Source organism: Cucumis melo, chromosome 7, assembly GCF_025177605.1.
Source record: "Cucumis melo cultivar AY chromosome 7, USDA_Cmelo_AY_1.0, whole genome shotgun sequence".
Classification (NCBI taxonomy): domain Eukaryota; kingdom Viridiplantae; phylum Streptophyta; class Magnoliopsida; order Cucurbitales; family Cucurbitaceae; genus Cucumis; species Cucumis melo.
Window position 1 is genome coordinate 26,749,536 of NC_066863.1, and position 18,796 is coordinate 26,768,331.

At 41.6% G+C, this 18,796-nt stretch overlaps 1 long non-coding RNA gene across 5 annotated transcripts in view; it reads right to left on the reverse strand.

The window, feature by feature from the left end:
- The window catches only part of LOC103494475 (uncharacterized), a 40,479-nt gene that overhangs the window by 3,206 nt on the left and 18,477 nt on the right, over nucleotides 1-18,796 (reverse strand). For 2 of the 5 annotated variants that reach the window (XR_538659.3, XR_538651.3), the window contains exon 5: nucleotides 959-1,015. The exons of 1 other annotated variant lie outside the window; for it this stretch is intronic. This is a non-coding gene — a long non-coding RNA (uncharacterized LOC103494475). Of the gene's footprint in view, nucleotides 1-958; nucleotides 1,016-7,358; nucleotides 7,495-9,097; nucleotides 9,233-18,796 lie in introns of all 5 variants that reach the window. 2 more of the 5 variants (XR_538658.3, XR_538657.3) reach the window with 2 other exon arrangements.

The following is an 18,796-nucleotide window of genomic DNA, read 5'->3' on the forward strand; positions in this document are numbered from 1 at the left end:
TCCTTGAAAGTATTTCGTATTCATGGATGTCACCTTCTTTGAGGAGGAACCCCTCTTTCCTGTGAACCATCTTCATGGGAGAGTGGTAGAGAAGAGGCTAACTAGCCCATTCCTTTCATACTTGTAGACCCTACTAGCCTCTTGAACCCATCCTCCATGACGCCGTTTTACCCACCAATCAAGTCTTCTGGATAACTTACTACAGGAAGAATCTTATAAAGGAAATGGTGCCCCTTGCTATTCCACCGGCTCTGATCCATGAATATGAACCAACGCAAGCTCAAGGTACTACTAAACTTAATAATGATAACTTGTGTGTTGAGGATGATATTGTTGATGTGGTTGAGGATGATAGAACTAATATAATAGTTCCAAAAGAGAACAAGACTACCAGAAGTGATGAAACTCTAACAGACATAGAGGTGCTCGAGACTAGCCCGGATGACTCAGACAAGTCAGAGAGCTATGATCTCTCTTGACATGCCCATTACCTTAAGGAAGTGTGCTAGGACTTGTACGAAGCACTCTATGTGTAATTACATGTCTTACAGTAATTTATCTCCTAAGTTTAGGGCGTTTGCAAGTCTTGACACTGCAATAATACCAAAGAACATACGTGAAGCTACGAAAAGTCCTGAGTGGAAAATGGTCGTCATGGAAGAAATGGAAGCATTTGAGAAGAATAAGACATGAGATCTTTGCACTCTTCTTAAAGGACACAAGACAGTGGGATGCAAACGGGTGTTCACTAAGTACAAATCAGATGGGACCTTAGACAGGTTCAAGGCTAGGCTTGTTGCAAAAGGGTTCACTCAGGCTTAGGTTGATTATTCATAGACTTTTTCTCCTACGACAAAGTTAAGCACTGTCAGGGTTCTTTCTGTTGCAGTCAATAAAGAGTCACAAAGGAAGTATACTCTTGCCTTGTTAAAGGAAACAGGTATGAATGGATGCAAACCTGTTGATGCCCCTATGGAATTCAATGCAAAATTGTTAAGTCTTGGTGACAAAGTTCCTGTTGACAAAGAGAAGTATCAGCGTTTAGTGGAAAAATTGATTTATCTATCTCACACAAGGCACAGTTAACACTGTTAGTCGGTTTATGCAAGCACCCTATGAAGAACACATGGAAGCTATGAATCGCATTCTAAGATACTTAAAAGCTACTCCAAGTGAAGGTTTGATATTTGCTTGTCTATTTTTGTATGTATATGATATGTTGGCTCTAAGTTTACGACTGGGTTAGGCGACTACGATAGGGTCATGTGCTAAAAAGTGCTTACCTAAGCTTGCTGATTCTAAAGAAACATCGTGTATGTACACATTTTCTATTGAAAGCAATAAAACACAAAACACCTAGTTACGTGGAAACCTAAGTACCTAGAGAAAAACCATGACATTTTTGTTCTTATTATTTTCTGATGAATTTACAATAGGTACAATAAGGGAGAATAAATAGAATACACAATGAGATAAAAAAGGAAAAAACATCTTGGTTAAATCTTTCTATAAACACCCTACGAGCCGAACCCACTAATTTACAAACCTCAAACGTTAGTACGTCATTATGTATAAGGGTGAAAGGTTGCGTGGATCTATATGGTTGTGAGGGAAAGGGAACCCGATGTTTTGCCCGAATACACAAATCACAAGATAGAGAGGAGGACATCAATTTTAGAAAATAGATAAGGAAACAAATATTTCATATAATTAAAGTTTGAGTGACCCAACCGAAAATGTCACAACATACAATCATGTTTAGAAGTGCTAAAATAGAAAAACAATAAACTACCGGAGATATCATCATTAAGAATGTGAAGTCCTCCGCTATGCCGAGTGTCAAGGGCATACTTGTCCAATGTGTTGTTTACCTATGGTCGTATGCCCGAATACCCCTAAATCGCTTTATCTTTTATGTCTTGAAAGTAGTTTAGTTTAATTCTTTCGTTTTCGTGTCGCCGAGCCACAGTGTGACATTTCGGCTTTTTCAAATGCAAGTCTGCCAATGCCAAAAATCTCAATATGTACTATACGGAGTATCTGAGTAGTTGCACCCCCACCGAGCCTTGTCGCACTCTTTACAAACTAAGCATTTTCTTTGCAACTGACAGTCTTCAATGCTCACTTTTATGATGTTTTCAACAATTTATTCTCTCTCTCACGTTTTATAAAACCATTTTCTCAAGAACGTGAAGAGAGGCTACATCATACCGCGAGTTTGTATGCGGATTCCGAATTTTGAATGGTTGACTTGTTGATCCAGCTAAACAAGTGCCGCATAATCGTGTTTGAAGAGTTACGATTGTGACAAGTGGTATGAGAGCCAATCCATCGGGCAAGGCCCAGAGAGACCGACTAGTAGAGCTGAAGGAGCAGATGCTCTACCTAGTCGAAGTTCCTGACTCCATCCGCTTCTTGGAGTCCCGTCTCGAAGAGATTGCTGAGAAAACTGACATGATCGATGCAGTAGTTGGCCGTGTCGAAAGTTATCGATACAAGAGTTGTTGGCAAGAGTCGACACTCTAAAGGGAACCGTTGAAAGAACTGGTAGCCACGAACGTGGGGACAGTTGGACGGGCTCTGTCGCCCATATTGAGGAGCGTGTCCAGGAGCTAGATAGCTCTCAAAAGACACATTTGGAGATGATAAACGGCATGTCGGAGGATTTTCGAGCTACCCTCGATGTCGTCAGAAATGAAATCGCAGATGTGAATGCGAGACTGAACCTCACAATGCGAGCAATGACAAACCAAGGTCCCGCTGGGGGGGGGCCATTCCGGTTAGTAGAGTGAAGATCCGAAACCAAAGCCCTTCTGTGGGGCAAGAGATGCAAAGGCCTTAGAAAACTATATCTTTAACCTCGAACAGTACTTCAGGACCATGAACACGGTTACAGAGGAAGCCAAAGTTACGTTGGCGACGATGCATCTGTTTAAGGATGCCAAGTTATGGTGGAGGTTCCGGTTTGTTGACATGCAAGAGGGACGTTGTACGATAAATACTTGGGACGCTTTGAAGAGAGAACTTCACTCACAATTCTTCCCCGAAATTGTTGAGATCTTGGCTCGACGAAAGTTACGCGAGCTGAAACACACCGCTAATATTTGAGAGTATGTGAAACAATTTGCAGGACTGATGTTGGATATACGCGACATGTCCGAGAAAGAAAAGTTTTCTGTTTTGTCGAAGGGTTAAAGCCGTGGACAGACAAAGCTAATGAACAAAGAGTTCAAGACCTCACATCAGTGTATGTTGTGGCCGAGCAGCTGTTTGACCTGTCTAACGACTCTCAGGATGAGAGCAGTCATCCAAGTTCCTCATCTGGGGGAAATAGGAACAACCGCCCAAGTTCTCCCAAAACTGCGGGAGGAGACAAACGCTTTAATGGAGATCGTAGACCCCATCAATCGAATACTGGAAAATCCTGGCGAGGACCAAGTAACCAGAATGTGTCCAATCGTCCTCTCAGTTGTTTCGTATGTAAGGGACCACACTTGGCTAGAAAATGCCTGAACAAAACTGCTTTCAATTCATTCCAGGCGTCTTTAGCCTCAGATTCAGATGACCGACTAGGTCAAACCGAGAGGGAAGTAAACCAGACAAGTTGATAACCCTCGAATGGGGGCCTTGAAATTTTTGTCCTCTCCCAGAAGAAGGTGGGGGAGACGAACACACTAGTGGAAAAGGGCCTAATGTACGTTGACACCTGGATCAACCAAAAGCACTATGGTTGATTCCGGTGCCACCCACAATTTCATAACAGAAGCAGAAGCTAAGCGTTTGAATCTCCGTTGGGAGAAGGATGCAAGAAGAATGAAAGTCGTAAATTATGCTGCCCTACCTATCATCGAACTAGTGAAACGAACGATGATAAGGTTGGGAAGATGGAGTGGCTTCATAGATTTTGTGCTAGTAAAAATGGATGACTTTGATGTGGTACTCGGAATGGAGTTTCTACTCGAACATCAGTGATCCCAATGCCTTTGGCCAAATGCTTGGTGACACTGGATCTACCCCTTCTGTTGTACAGACCGACCTTCGCCAGCCAGATGGGTTGAAAATGATTTCGGCCATGCAATTAAAGAAGGGTCTCTCGCGAGACGAACCAACGTTTATGGCCATCCCACTCAATTTGTCGGAGAACTTAAGGAGATTCTATGCGTGTTAGAGAAGTATCGTGATGTGATGCCCGACAGTTTGCCCAAGTCTTTGCCACCTCGAAAAATGATTGATCATGAGATCGAGTTAGTGCCAAGGGCAAAACTGCCTGCGAAGAATGCTTATCGTATGGCACCTCCGAAGTTAGCTGAACTACGGAAACAGTTAGATTAGTTACTGAATGCAGGGTTCATTAGGCTTGCAAAAGCTCCGTATGGGACCCAGTTCTTTTCTAGAAGAAGGATGGGAGTTTACAATTGTGCATTGATTATCGTGCCTTGAATAAGCTCACGGTTCGCAACAAGTATCCAATTCCCATAATTACCGATTTGTTTGATCATTTACATGGAGCGAAGTATTTTTCAAAGTTGGACTTGCAATCGGGATACTACCAAGTGAGAATTGCAGAGAGAGATGAGCCAAAGACAACCTGTGTCACCCGATATGGTACATTCGAGTTCCTCGTAATACCATTTGGTCTGCCCCTGCAACCTTTTGTACATTGATGAACCAGGTCTTCCATGAATATCTCAACAAATTCGTAATGGTTTACCTGGATGATATAGTGATCTATAGTACGACCATGGAGGAACATAGAGACCACCTGCAAAAGGTTTTTCAGAAATTGAAGGAGAACCAACTGCATGCCAAAAGAGAAAAATGTTCCTTTGCACAAGAGCGGATAAACTTCTTGGGCCATGTGATAAAGTGTGGCTGAATTGGGATGGAGGAAGAGAAGATTGCTGCGATACACGACTGGGCAGTACTGAAATCAGTCTCGGAGTTACGCTCCTTCCCCAGGTTAGCAAATTACTACCGTCGATTTGTCGAGTGATTCTCCAAACGAGCAAGTCCGCTAAGAAAACTACTAAAAAAAGACGTTTACTGGAGTTGGGACCTCGAGTGTCAAGCCGCCTTCGACGGCCTGAAACAAGCAATGATAAAAGGGCCCCCTTTGGGGATTGCGGATGTAACCAAACCTTTTGAGGTCGAGACAGATGCGTCTGATTACGCGTTGGGGGGTGTGCTCCTGCATAATGGGCATCCGATCGCACACGAAAGTCGAAAGCTGAATGCAGCCGAAAAGAGATATACCGTGTCCGAAAAAGAAATGCTTGCAGTAGTACATTGTTTGAGGGCCTGGAGACAATACCTACTAGGTTTGTCATTTGTAGTGAAGACGGAGAACAGTGCAACCTGCCACTTCTTTACCCAGCCAAAGTTGACTTCGAAGCAAGCAAGATGGCAAGAATTTCTGGTCGAGTTCGACTTCAAATCTGAACATAAAAATGGGTTGAGCAACCAGGTTGTTGATGCCCTAAGTCGGAAACAAGAACATGCAACTATATACCTGTTAACTCACCTCCGAGGGAGTGAGATTGGCGGGTCAGTTAAAGACACCTTGAGAGAGTTCCTACAGAAAGATCATGCCACTCAGAATGTCATGAATTTAGCGAAGGCGAGCAAAACACGACAGTTTTGGGTCGAGGAAGACTTGTTAGTGACAAAGGGCAATCGGCACTTAAGGAAGAAATTGTTGTATGAGTGTCACAACACTCTATGGGCTGGCCATCCCGGATGGCAGCGGACGTATGCCTTGCTGAAGAAGGGCTACTTTTGGCAGAATATGGGAGATGATGTTATACAGTACACAAAGACGTGTCTTATCTGCCAACAGGATAAAGTAGAGAAAGTGAAGGTTGTTGGACTTTTCGACCCTCTACCAGTTTCAAAAAGACCTTGGGAGAGTGTTTCTAAGGACTTTATCACCCATCTTTCCAAGGTAGGCGACTTTAAGGCAATCTTGGTCATCATTGATCGTTTTTCAAAGTAAGCCACTTTCATCCCCACCACCAAGCAGTGTTCGACCGAAATGACAGCTCAATTGTTCTTTAAGCATGTTGTTAAGTTGTGGGGAGTCCCGACAAGTATAGTGAGTGACAGGGATGGTAGATTCATTGTCTCCTTCTAGACAGAGTTATTTTCCTTCTTGGGGATGAGTCTGAACGTATCCCTGAGCTACCACCCCCAGACTGAGCGATTCACTTGCATGCTCGAGGAATATTTGCGCCATTTTGTAAACGCAAGGCAAAAGAATTGGGTCCAGCTATTGGACGTAGCCCAATTATGTTTCAACACTCAAACAAGTTCATCCACTAGGAGAAGCCCGTTTGAGATTGTTTTTAGGAGGCAACCGGTATTGCCACACCTTGTTGATCATCCCTTTGTAGGGAAGAACCCTCTCAAGCCCTCAATTTCACGAAGGAGTGGAAACAGACAAACGACATCGCTCGAGCGTACTTAGAAAAGGCGTCGAAGCGGATGAAGAAGTGGGCGAATAAGAAGCGACGACCTCTTGAGTTTCGGGCGGGTCAAACTACGACCAGAGCAAATCAGGTTTCGAGGACGCAAAGACCAGCGTCTCATCAGGAAGTACGAAGGACCAGTATAAGTGCTGAAAAAAGTAGGGAATACTTCTTACAGAGTAGCGTTACCCACATGGATGAAAATCTACCCAGTAATTCATGTGAGTAACCTGAAACCTTACCATCAAGACACCGAAACCTGCAGCGGAATGTCGTAATTCGCCCAATTATCGACCTTAGTCAGAAAGAAAACAAAGATGTTGAAGAAATTCTGGTCGAGCGAGTAAGAAGAAGCAGAAGACCCACACGAAGAATCCATGAGTATCTGGTAAAGTGGAAGAACCTTCCTGTAGAGGAAACCAGCTAGGAACGTGTCGAAGATCTAGAAGCCTGGATGCAAAAGATAGAACAATTCAAGCTTCGCTAGTTGACGGGGACGTCAACCGTTTAGGTGGGGGAGAATGTCGAGGGCATACTTGTCCAAGGTGTTGTTTACCTATGGCCGCATGCCCGAATACCCCTAAATCGCTTTATCTTTATGTCTTGAAAGTAGTTTAGTCTAATTCTTTCGTTTTCGTGTCGCCGAGCCACAGTGTGATATTTTGGCTTTTTCATATGCAAGTCTGCCAAGGCTAAAAATCTCAATATGTACTATAGAGGTACCTGAGTAGTCGCACCTCCGCCAAGCCTTGTCGCACTCTTTGCAAACTAAGCATTTTATTTGCAACTGACAGTCTTCAATGCTCACTTTTATGATGTTTTCAACAATTTATTTTCTCTCTCACGTTTTATAAAACCATTTTCTCAAGAACGTGAAGGGAGGCTACATCATACCGCTAAGTTTGTTTGCGAATTTCGAATTTTGAATGGCTGACTTGTTGATCAAGCTAAACAAGTGCCGCACAATCGTGTTTGAAGAGTTACGATTGTGACACCGAGCAGTGCCGATCGTCCTCCCCGAGATCATGTTCTGAAAACAAACAAATTCAAGTAAAAAGATAGTTTTAAAGCACAGCTAACGAGTCATCTTGTTGATAGTTAGCAAATTGTTAAAAAATTTAGGCAAAGGGAACTATATGTCCTTTACCAACAATCGAAGATAAAAAGCCATCGGCTATCCAAATTTTTTCATTACCAGCACAGGGGGTATAAGAGATAAAGTACACCGAAGAACCTATCAAGTGATCTGTAGCCCCCAAGTCTAAAATCCAGAGATTCTTCCCATCAACACTAATAGGTACAAAGGATTGAGGCGTACGAGCAATGGCACCTAGAATATGAGTCTTAGTATTGCTTGCAGTAGATCCAGTGGACTAAGAGCTGCTAGCAGTGGTAACCTCACTAACGTGGACACGCCCTGACTTCTATTTCTCGTTGGAGGAACGTTTCTTACCTGGGGGACAACTGTGTAGTTTCTAAAGTTCATCTCTGGTGTGCCACTGTTTCTTGCAATGCTCACAAACAAGGACTCGTTTCCTACTTTTCTTGTGATTATCATGGGTCAAGGACCAGGTACTAAAGGCAGCAAAGTCAGTGACAAGGGTATTCAATGCACCAATCGCATTAGTACGATCTTCTTCAAGACAGACTTCAAAACACACTTTCATTAGGAAGGGAAGAGGTCTCTGTCCGAGCATACGACCACAGACAGTATTAAACTTAGAAAAGGCGTCGAAGCGGATGAAGAAGTGGGCGGATAAGAAGCGACAACCTCTTGAGTTTCGGGCGGGAGACCAGGTACTCATCAAACTACGACCAAAGCAAATCAGGTTTCGAGGACGCAAAGACCAGCGTCTCATCAGGAAGTACAAAGGACCAGTAGAAGTGCTGAAAAAGGTAGGGAATACTTCTTACAGAGTAGCGTTACCCACATTGATGAAAATCTACCCAATAATTCATGTGAGTAACCTGAAACCCTACCATCAAGACACCGAAAACCTACAGCAGAATGTCGTAATTCGCCCAATTATCGACCTTAGTCAGAAAGAAGACAAAGATGTTGAAGAAATTCTAGTCGAGCGAGTAACAAGGAGCAGAAGACCCACACGAAGGATCCACGAGTATCTGGTAAAGTGGAATAACCTTCCTATGGAGGAATCCAGCTGGGAACATGTTGAAGATCTAGAAGCCTGGATGCAGAAGATAGAAGAATTCAAGCTTTGCAGTTGACGAGAATGTCAACCGTTTAGGTGGGGGAGAATGTCAAGGGCATACTTGTCCAAGGTGTTGTTTACCTATGGTCGTATGCCCGAATACCCCTAAATCGCTTTATCTTTATGTCTTGAAAATAGTTTTAATTTAATTCTTTCATTTTTGTGTCGTCGAGCCACAGTGTGATATTTCGGCTTTTTCATATGCAAGCCTGCCAAGGCTAAAAATCTCAATATGTACTATAAGGGTACCTGAGTAGTCGCACCTCCGCCGAGCCTTGTCGCACTCTTTGCAAACTAAGCATTTCCTTTGCAACTGACAGTATTCAATGCTCACTTTTGTGATGTTTTGAACAATTTATTTTCTCTCTCACGTTTTATAAAACCATTTTCTCAAGAACGTGAAGGGAGGCTACATCATACCGCGAGTTTGTCCGCAAATTTCGAATTTTGAATGGCTGACTTGTTGATCGAGCTAAACAAGTGCCGCACAATCGTGTTTGAAGAGTTACGATTGTGACACCGAGCAGTGCCGATCGTCATCCCTGAGCTCATGTCCTGAAAACAAACAAATTCAAGTAAGAAGATAGTTTTACAGCACAACTAACGAGTCATCTTGCTGATAGTTAGCAAATTGTTAAAAAAATTCGGCAAAGGGAACTATATGTCCTTTACCAACAATCGAAGATAAAAAGCCATCGGCTATCCAAATTTTTTCATTACCGACACAGGGGTATAAGAGATAAAGTACACCGAAGAATCTATCAAGTGATCTGCAGCCCCCGAGTCTAAAATCCAGAGATTCTTCCCATCTACACTAATAGGTACAAGGGATTGAGGCATACGAGCAATGGCACCTAGAATATGAGTCTTAGTATCGCTTGCAGTAGAGCCAGTTGACTTAGAGCTGCTAGCAGTGGTAACCTCACTAACGTGGACACGCCCTGACTTCTATTTCTCGTTGGAGGAACGTTTCTTACCTGGGGGACGACTGTGTAGTTTCTAAAGTTCATCTCTGGTGTGTCATTGTTTCTTGCAGAGCTCACAAATAGAGAACTTATGCTTTGCTGAAAAAGGACTACTTCTGGCTCAATATGAGAGATGATGTCAAGCAATACACGAAGACTTGTCTCGTGTGCCAACAAGATAAAGTCGAGAAAACGAAATTTGTTGCGCTTCTTGAACCTCTGCCTGTTTTGAGAAGACCTTGGGAGAGTGTTTCTACGGACTTCATCACCCATATCCCAAAGGCGGGTGACTTTAAGGCCATCTTGGTCATCATTAACCGATTTTCAAAATATGCCACTTTCATCTACCAAGTTATGTTCAACCGAGTTGACGACACAGTTGTTCTTCAGACATGTTGTAAAGTTGTGGAAAGTCTTGATAAGCATCGTGAGAGATAGAGATGGTATATACATTGACACTTTCTGAACAGAATTATTTACTTTCTTGGGGACAAGTCTAAATATATCCTCAAGCAATCATCCTCAGACCAAAGACCAAGCAATTCAATTGGATGCTCGAAAAATATCTACTCCATTTTGTGGATGCAAGACAGAAGAATTAGGTTCAGCTGCTGGATGTGGCCCTATTTTGTTTCAATGCTCATACGAGTTTGTCGGCTGGGAGAAGCTTGTTTACGGTTATATGCAGAAGGCAACCACATTGCTGCCAGATAAGAAGAATCTTATGCAGGGAAGAATCCTCATGCTCATAACTTTACAAAGGAATGAAAACAGACAACATACATCACTCGAGCTTACTTAGAGAAAGCCTCGAAGCAGATGAAGAAATGGGCAGATAAGAATCATCGTTCCTTGGAATTTCGAGTGGGAGATTAGGTCCTCATTAAGCTGTAGCCAGAACAAATCCGATTCCGAGGACAAACGCCTCGTCAAGAAATAGGAGGGACCAGTGGAAGTCCTCAAAAGAATAGGGAATACATCTTATAGAGTGGCGTTGCCCACATAGATGAAAATTCATCCAATAATTCATGTGAACCCTATGGCCGCATGTGAACACATCTTACAGAGTGATGTTGCCATGTGTGAGGCCTATGACACCGTGCGCGCAGCCTAGTGCACGTAGTCTCAGACGTGCCTAAATCATGAGCATGCTTGTCCAGGGCGTTGTTTGCCTATAGTCGCATGTCCAAACATCCTCAAACCCTCTTAACTTTGTGTTTTGTATTTAGTTTAGTCTATTGCTTACATTTCGATGTCGTTGACCTTGTAAGTGACATTTTGCACTTGTAAGGGAGAGCCACTAGTTGAATCCCCGACCAAGTCTTGTCGTACTCTTTGCAATCTAGGAATTTATGTATTCTTTCCGTGGGTCCTCCACTCTTCCTTGCTCTATCAGGAAGGATTTTTTCAACTGCACAATCTTCTTTCTGTTGCAGGTCAATAGATGACTGTACGCCATGGTTGCGCTCCTTGACGAGAACCTGATCCCCCTTTTCGAAACTCAAGGGGGCACCGCTTCTTATCTGCCCTCTTCTCCATCCGTCTCGATGCTTTTTCTAGACATGCTTGAGCGGTGTCAGTCATTTATTCTCATTCCTTCGCAAATTTGTGAACCTGGGGTTGTTCCCTAGAAAAAGATGATCAACCCGCGACAGTACGGAATGCCTATTACAGACAATCTCAAACAGACTTCTCCCAGTTGGCGATTCTATCTGCACCTTAAAACCGAATTGGGTTACATTCAACAGCAAGAATCCAATTTTGTTGACCGTCAACAAAATGACGCATATATTCTCCGAACATATGGTTGAATCGCTCGATCTCAACTTCGAAAGTCTTGGTCGCATCAACGACCTCAAGAATTGGCCCTCGGTCATGGCTTACTTCAGACCATCGAAGGCAGCCGGACACTTGGGGTGCCCACCCCACTAAATGTCTTTTTTCAACAACTAAGTCCGCGAGCTTGCTCTTTTTTAAAATCCTTCTCAGAATTGCCCAACCATGGGAAACTCAAACGTTCCATGTCTTGTGACACAAGTTGAGTCCCTCTTCCTCTGTCATTCTTACTTAACAGTATCTCAGTCGGACGTCTAACTTTGGGAAATACTTTGCCCTATGTGAGTAGTCAAACAGGTCAGTCAATATAGAAAGTGGATATTTGTGGAGGACTGTGGGCTTGTTCATGATACGGCGGTCTATACACAAACGTGGGCTTCTATCCTTTTTCAAGGAAAGGTCTGGGGCTCCATACGGAGCTTTTACAGGTTTACTGAATCCTGTACTCAACAACTCCTTCAACTGTTTTCGATGTTCGGCTAACTCCGCTAGGGCCATACAATTAGCATTCTTCGCAGGCAGTTTTGCCTCTGGTAGCGGTGATCCTATCACATGGTCAATCATCCTTCGCGTCGGCAAGAATTTGGGCTAACTATTTGGTATCACATCATGACACTTCTCTGGGATACACAAAGTGTCATTGGGGACTGTTTCCCCCCGTTTTCCCGACACCTCACCTCAAGTAGGATGGCCACAGATGTTGGTTCCTCTCGAACGGGGCTTTTATCCAATTACATGGCCGATATCATTTTCCCCACGAACTGTTTTATGTACTCCCGAATGTTTCTAGTGTGTTTCAATTCACGAAGTTTTCGCTGAGCCAGGATTTCCACATTCCCCAAGTGTCTTTTGTGCACCGCCCTTCTTGTATGTCAACGTATCGAGACCTCCACCACAATTTGGCATTCTTAAACACATCGTCACCCATGTCACTGGGCTTCCTCAGTGACTGTGTTTGTGGCCTTAAAATACTACTTGAGATCAAATATGAAGTTCTTTAAGGTCTTCGCATCCCTTGCCCCACAGAAGGGCTTAGGTTCCTGAACCTTTACTTTACTAACAGGAATTGCCCCTCCAATTGGAACTTGGTTTGCCATTGCTCATAATGTGAGATGCAGTTTCGTGTTCACATATGCGACTTCATTCCTAACGACATCGACGGTAGTTCGAAAATCCTCCGACGTGTCGTTTCTCATCTCTAAAAGTGTCATCTGAGAGCTATCTAGCTCATTGACACGTTCCTCTATGTGAGCAACAGAACCCGACAAACTGTCCCAACGCTCGTAGTTACCAGTTCTTTGTTAAGCCACCATTGCTTTTTACATATAACCGTAGAAATATGGGGAAGCTGACACGTGAGAGGAAGGAGGGAAATGCGGGTTTAGGGGACCATCATGGTGGGCCAGAGTTAGTAGTGGGAGGAGTTTTTAGCAAGGGAGATTTAGAGAGAAAGGGGTGCAGAATTTTGTGGAGGCAAAACGGAACTCTCACTCCTTGAGAGATAGGAGTAGTAGTAGCCTCAGGTTCCATCGTTCTGGTTTATTTTCTGTAATTACATTTCTGTTTTGTTCTTGTTTTCGTTGCTTTGTCGTAAGTCTTGTGTTCTGGTTAGGGAAGGATTGCTATCCTAGGAAGGATTGCTTTGATTTTCTTTTCCTTTCCGTTATTGTAATTAAGTTTGAATATCAATAAAGTAGAGTCACCATACTGGTGTTCTATCAAATTGGTATCAGAGCAACTGAATCTAGGAAAACGCAATAAGATGGCTAATAAGAGCGAAGAAAGACTGGATTTCGTTGAGCAAGAGAATCTGGAAATGAGGACAGAGATGTTACCTGCAATGGAAGAGAATATGTCCTTCATCTCCAAGAGCATTGAGAACATCAACGTGCAGATGAAGAAACATCAATTACAACAGCAAGCTATTCTGAAATATATTGAGGGAATCATCTGGGAAAAGGTAGTTACAACGATCGAAACAGAAGGTTCTCTAAGCGTGGTGATGGGGATTAATTCAGCGACTGAGATGATGATGGCAGAGCCGAAAACTGATGGGAGGAATGATGACGATAAGACATTTGATCGGAGCAAATTTAAGAAGGTTGAGATGCCGATCTTCAACAAAATGGATCTCGATTTTTGGTTATTTAGAGCAGACCGTTATTTCAAAATCCATAATAACCTCACCAAATGAGAGAAAATATCAGTAGCCATTATAGGCTTCGACGGTCCCACCCTTGACTGGTATCGATCACAAGATGAGCGAGAATAGTTTAAGAGTTGGGATGACTTAAAGCAGAAGATGTTGACAAGGTTCTGAACGATCAGGGATGGAATGTTGGTGGGAAGATTCTTAACGATCAAACAGGAAACCACGGTAGAGGAATACTGAAATAGGTTCGACAAGTACTTAGGTCCGATGGCTTTTCTACAGGCTATGGTGCTAGAAGAGACGTTTATGAATGGGCTTAGCCCATGGTTAAAGACTGAAGTAGAAGTGTTGGAACCTCGTCGGCTAGCCCAAATGATGAAACTAACCTTAAAGATTGAGAACAGGGAGAAAGTAAGGAAGGAATGTGGGCTTATTAGTGTCTATGGAAGTAAATTCCAATATAATCTGCCCAAAGCCAAGGAAAACACAGAAACCAAATCAGTAAAAACCACAACTGGTGGAAGCACTCCAACGAGGACGATCACCCTTAATAAATAATTGAAAGTTATATTAACTTACTTCCTTCTTCCTTACTTTTATTAACTTACTTTCCTTCTTCTTTACTTTTTCCCCACGAATTTTGAAAGTTCTCATAATCAATAATTGCACTTTAATCCAAAAGTCACTTTTCTTAACCTAATTTCCTTCTTTCATGTATACTTATCAAAAAAGAACTTGTAAAACTCGAAACCGTAGGACAAATCCACATTTTCAACTGGATTTGTGTTCAAATAAAACCAATTAACCAAATTCCAAGCGTATGTCTTACCATTTCTATACAAATCATAGAAGATCGTTGGTCCAACCTCGTACTTTACTCCAAATAAATTATCTTATCTTGAGTTACTTTCCTTATTCCTTACCTATTTGACTTTGTGTACATCCGACCACACACTACAACTGAAAATTCTCATCCAAAAACTTGTAAAGCTCGAACATAGCCAACAAAATCTAAAATTTAAACTAACTTTGTGTACGAGTAATGACGCAACTTCAAAAATCTGAACGTAAGTTAAAACTTTTCCACACAAACCTTGAAATTTCTTTAATCTAAACCATCACTTTGGTCCAAAATTCTCTTCTCTTAACTTTCTTGCCTTCTTCCATGCTTTTTCCACACACATCTAAAAAGTTCCTTAATCAATACATGCACTTAAATCCAAGTTCTATTTTCTTAACCTAAACCCTTCTTCCATGTATAGTACTTAACTTTGTCTACATAATGCAACCTCACACTCCGAAACAAAACTCTCATGTCATTGCTTTCTAAAGTCACTTAAGATTCTCAAGAAATTATAAACTAAATTTATGTCCAAATAAAACCTATTTACCTAATTCCAAATGAATGTCTTATCTTTTCCACAGAAATTTTCAAAAGTTGTCTTATCCAATCTCACACTGTAATCTAAAAGTTCTCTTATCTTAACTTAATTTCCTTCTACCTTACATACTTAACTTTGTCATAATCAGACAGCACACTTCGATTCAAAATTTTCATGCATTTGCTTCTCATAAACTTGTGATATGGTCAAGCAACTATCCAAAAGCCTTTAAAACTTCAAACTAGCCAACAAATCCACATTCTAAACTAACTTTGTGTCAAAATAACAACCCAACTACCACAATCCAAACGTAGGTCTACCTTCTTCATTGAAAGTTCTTTGACCCAATCTTGCACTTTAATTCAAACTTCTCTTACTTAGCTTTCTTTATTCCTTTCTTTTTCCACACAAACCTTGAAAATTCTCTTATCCAATGTTGCACTTTAATTCAAAATTCAAAAATGTCCTTCAAAAAATAGTGCACAAAAACTACCCCTCGGACGAGTCCAAACCAAAACATCCAACAAAACCACACAGAAAATCAGTTAATCAAGACAAACAAAGAACCTCGCGAGAAAGAGAAATACCAAAACACACGATATAGGAAAGATAGCCCTGAGTTCAACTTTCGCCAAAATGATCAAATAAAAGTTTTGGTACTACGCAGAAATATGATATAAATATTTAACTCAAACCTGACTCGGCCTCGGGCTCGAGATAAATATTTATCTCCCAATAGAAACAATTATTATTTGAAAGTCTGTATATCCCAACAAATCTAGAGGCCGAGTCAAAATTTGTTGGGATATAAAAACTTTCTACTCTTAGATGTGTAGTAGCAGAACTTTTTTTTTTTATCAATTTTGGCAAAAGTTCAACCCATGTGGTTAGCCTTTCTTATATCTAGTGTTTTGGTCTAATTTCTTTCTTTCTGGCGAGGTTTTTTGTTTGTCTTGGTTAAGTGGTTTTCTGTGTGGTTTGTTGGATGCTTTGGTTTGAGCTCGTCCGAAGGATTGTTTTTATGCACTATTTTAGGAAGGGCACTTTTTATTTTACTCTCCTTCTTCCGTATATACTTAACTTTGTGTACATAATCCAAACGCACACTTCAATCCAAAATTTCTCTGGCTTTGCTTCCTTTAAACATGTGAGATACTCAAGGAATTATCCGCAAACTTGTAAAACTTGAAACTAGGCCAAAACATCTAACCTGTGTCCAAATAAAAATTTAGCCACGAAAATCCAAATGGATGTTTTTGAACCATCTAACACAAACCTCGAAAGTTCCCTAATTATTCAATCCTACACTTAAATCCAAAATTCTCTCGTCCTAACTTCTTTTCCTTATTCCTTACATACTTTAACTTTGTGTACATAATCCAACTACACATTTGAATCTATAATTCTCGTGCATTTGCATCCTTAGTAAGAAATTATCCAAAAAACTTGACACAAGCCAACAAGTCTATATTTTGAACTAACTTCGTGTCTGAATAACAACACAATTAACTAAATCCGAACATATGTTTACCTTTTCCACACAAACCTCGAAAGTTCTCTTACGAGTCATCTTGCTGATAGTTAGCAAATTGTTAGAAAGTTTAGGTAAAGGAAAGTATTTGCCCTTTGCCAACAATCGAAGCTAAAAAGTCATCGGCTATCCAGGTCTTTTCATTATTGGCACGGGGGTATAAGAGATAAAGTGCTCCGAAGAACCTGTCACATGATCTGTAGCCCCCGAGAGTCTAAAATCCAGAGATTCTTCCCATCAACACCAATAGGTACAAGGGACTGAGGCATACGAGCAATGGAACACATGGTTAAAGACTGAAGTAAAAGTGTTGGAACCTCATGAGCTAGCCCAAATGATGAAACTAACCTTAAAGATTGAGAACAGGGAGAAAGTAAGGAAGGAATGTGAGCTTATTAGTGTGTATGGAAGTAAATTCCAATATAATCTGCCTAAAGCCAAGGAAAACTCAGAAACCAAATCAGTAACAGCCACAACTGGTGGAAGCACTCCAATGAGAACGATCACCCTTAGTGAAGTAACGGAGGCAAATAACCGAAGAGAGGGTCCTTCAAAACGACCGTCGGATGCTAAATTTCAGGCTAGGAGGGAAAAGGGGTTATGCTTTAAATGCGAAGAGAAGTATTATGCAGGGCACTATTGTAAGGCTAAAGAAGACAAGGAATTGAGGATGCTGGTAGTACGAGATGATGGAGAAGAGTTTGAGATAATTGAGGAAGAAGTGGAAGGCAAAGTAGCTGAGGAAAACACCATTGAGGTAGGTACCGTGGAGAATGTAAACATTGAATTATTCATTAATTCAGTAGTGGGGCTGACAAACCTAGGTACTATGAAGGTGAAGGGCAAAGTGAAGAATGAAGATGTGGTAGTATTGATAGATTGTGGGGCCACCCACAATTTTATATCTGAGAAATTAGTTACTAGCCTAAATCTACCATTGAAATCTACATCTAATTATGGAGTTATTTTGGGGTCAAGGGCAACCATTAAAGGAAAGGGTATTTGTGGAAAGGTAGAAGTCTTGCTGGAAGACTGGAAAGTCATGGATAGCTTCTACCATTGGAGCTTGGGGGAGTTGATGTGATCCTCGGAATGCATTGGTTACATTTCCTTGGGGTAACGAAGGTGGATTGGAAACATTTAATAACGATATTCCAGCATGAGGGAAGAAAGGTGATAATTAGAGGGGATTCTAGCCTCACCAAGAAAGGGGTGAGTTTTATCATGGGCGGGTGAAAACCAAGGATTTTTGGTGGAATGCCGAGCGATTAGAGGGAATGTAGCAAAGGAAGAGTTGTAGAAGGAGGGGGTGAACTTACAATTGACAAGGCTATTTCCCCTTAGATGAGAAGGTTTGAAGATGTATTTGAATGGCCTGAGACTTTGCCTCCCAAAAGAGGAATTGAACACCATATACACTTAAAACAATGGACCAATCCAGTTAACATGAGACCCTATCGATATGCACATCAACAAAAGGAGGAGATGGAAAGGTTAGTTGATAACATGGTGGCTTCGAGAATTATTCGACCCAGCACCAGCCCATACTCGAATCCTGTACTGTTGGTAAGGAAGAAAGACGAAAGTTGGCGGTTTTGTGTCGATTATAGAGCACTTAACAATGTCACTATACCAGACAAGTTTCCTATACCAGTCATTGAAAAGTTTGAATTGAACGGTGCCAACATGTTTTCCAAGATCGACTTGAAGGTAGGCTATCATCAAATCAGAAGGAACCAAGAGGATGTGGAAAAGACGGTCTTTCGCACTCATAAAGGGCATTGCGAGTTCTTAGTCATGCCTTTTGGTTTGACTAATGCCTCCTCTACCTTCCAAGCTTTGATGAATGCGGTTTTTAAACCATATATGAGATGGTTTGTATTAGTTTTCTTTGATGACATCTTAGTCTATAGCAAGGGATTGAAGGAACATATGCAACATCTGGAATTGGTGCTGAAAATTTTGTGAGCAAATGAGTTGTATGCGAACCTAGCCAAATGTAGTTTTGCTAAAAGAGAGGGTTGGTTACTTTGGACATATCATATCTGAAAAAGGAGTGGAGGTGGATCCCGAGAAGATTAGAGCCATTAAAGAATGGTCAACTCCAACCAACGTGCGAGAGGTAAGAGGTTTCTAGGGTTTGACTAGGTACTATCATTGGGCAAAATTATGGTAGTACAGCAGGCCTACTTACCCAATTGTTGAAGAATGGAGCTTTCAAGTGGAATGAAGAATCAAATGAATCTTTTAAGA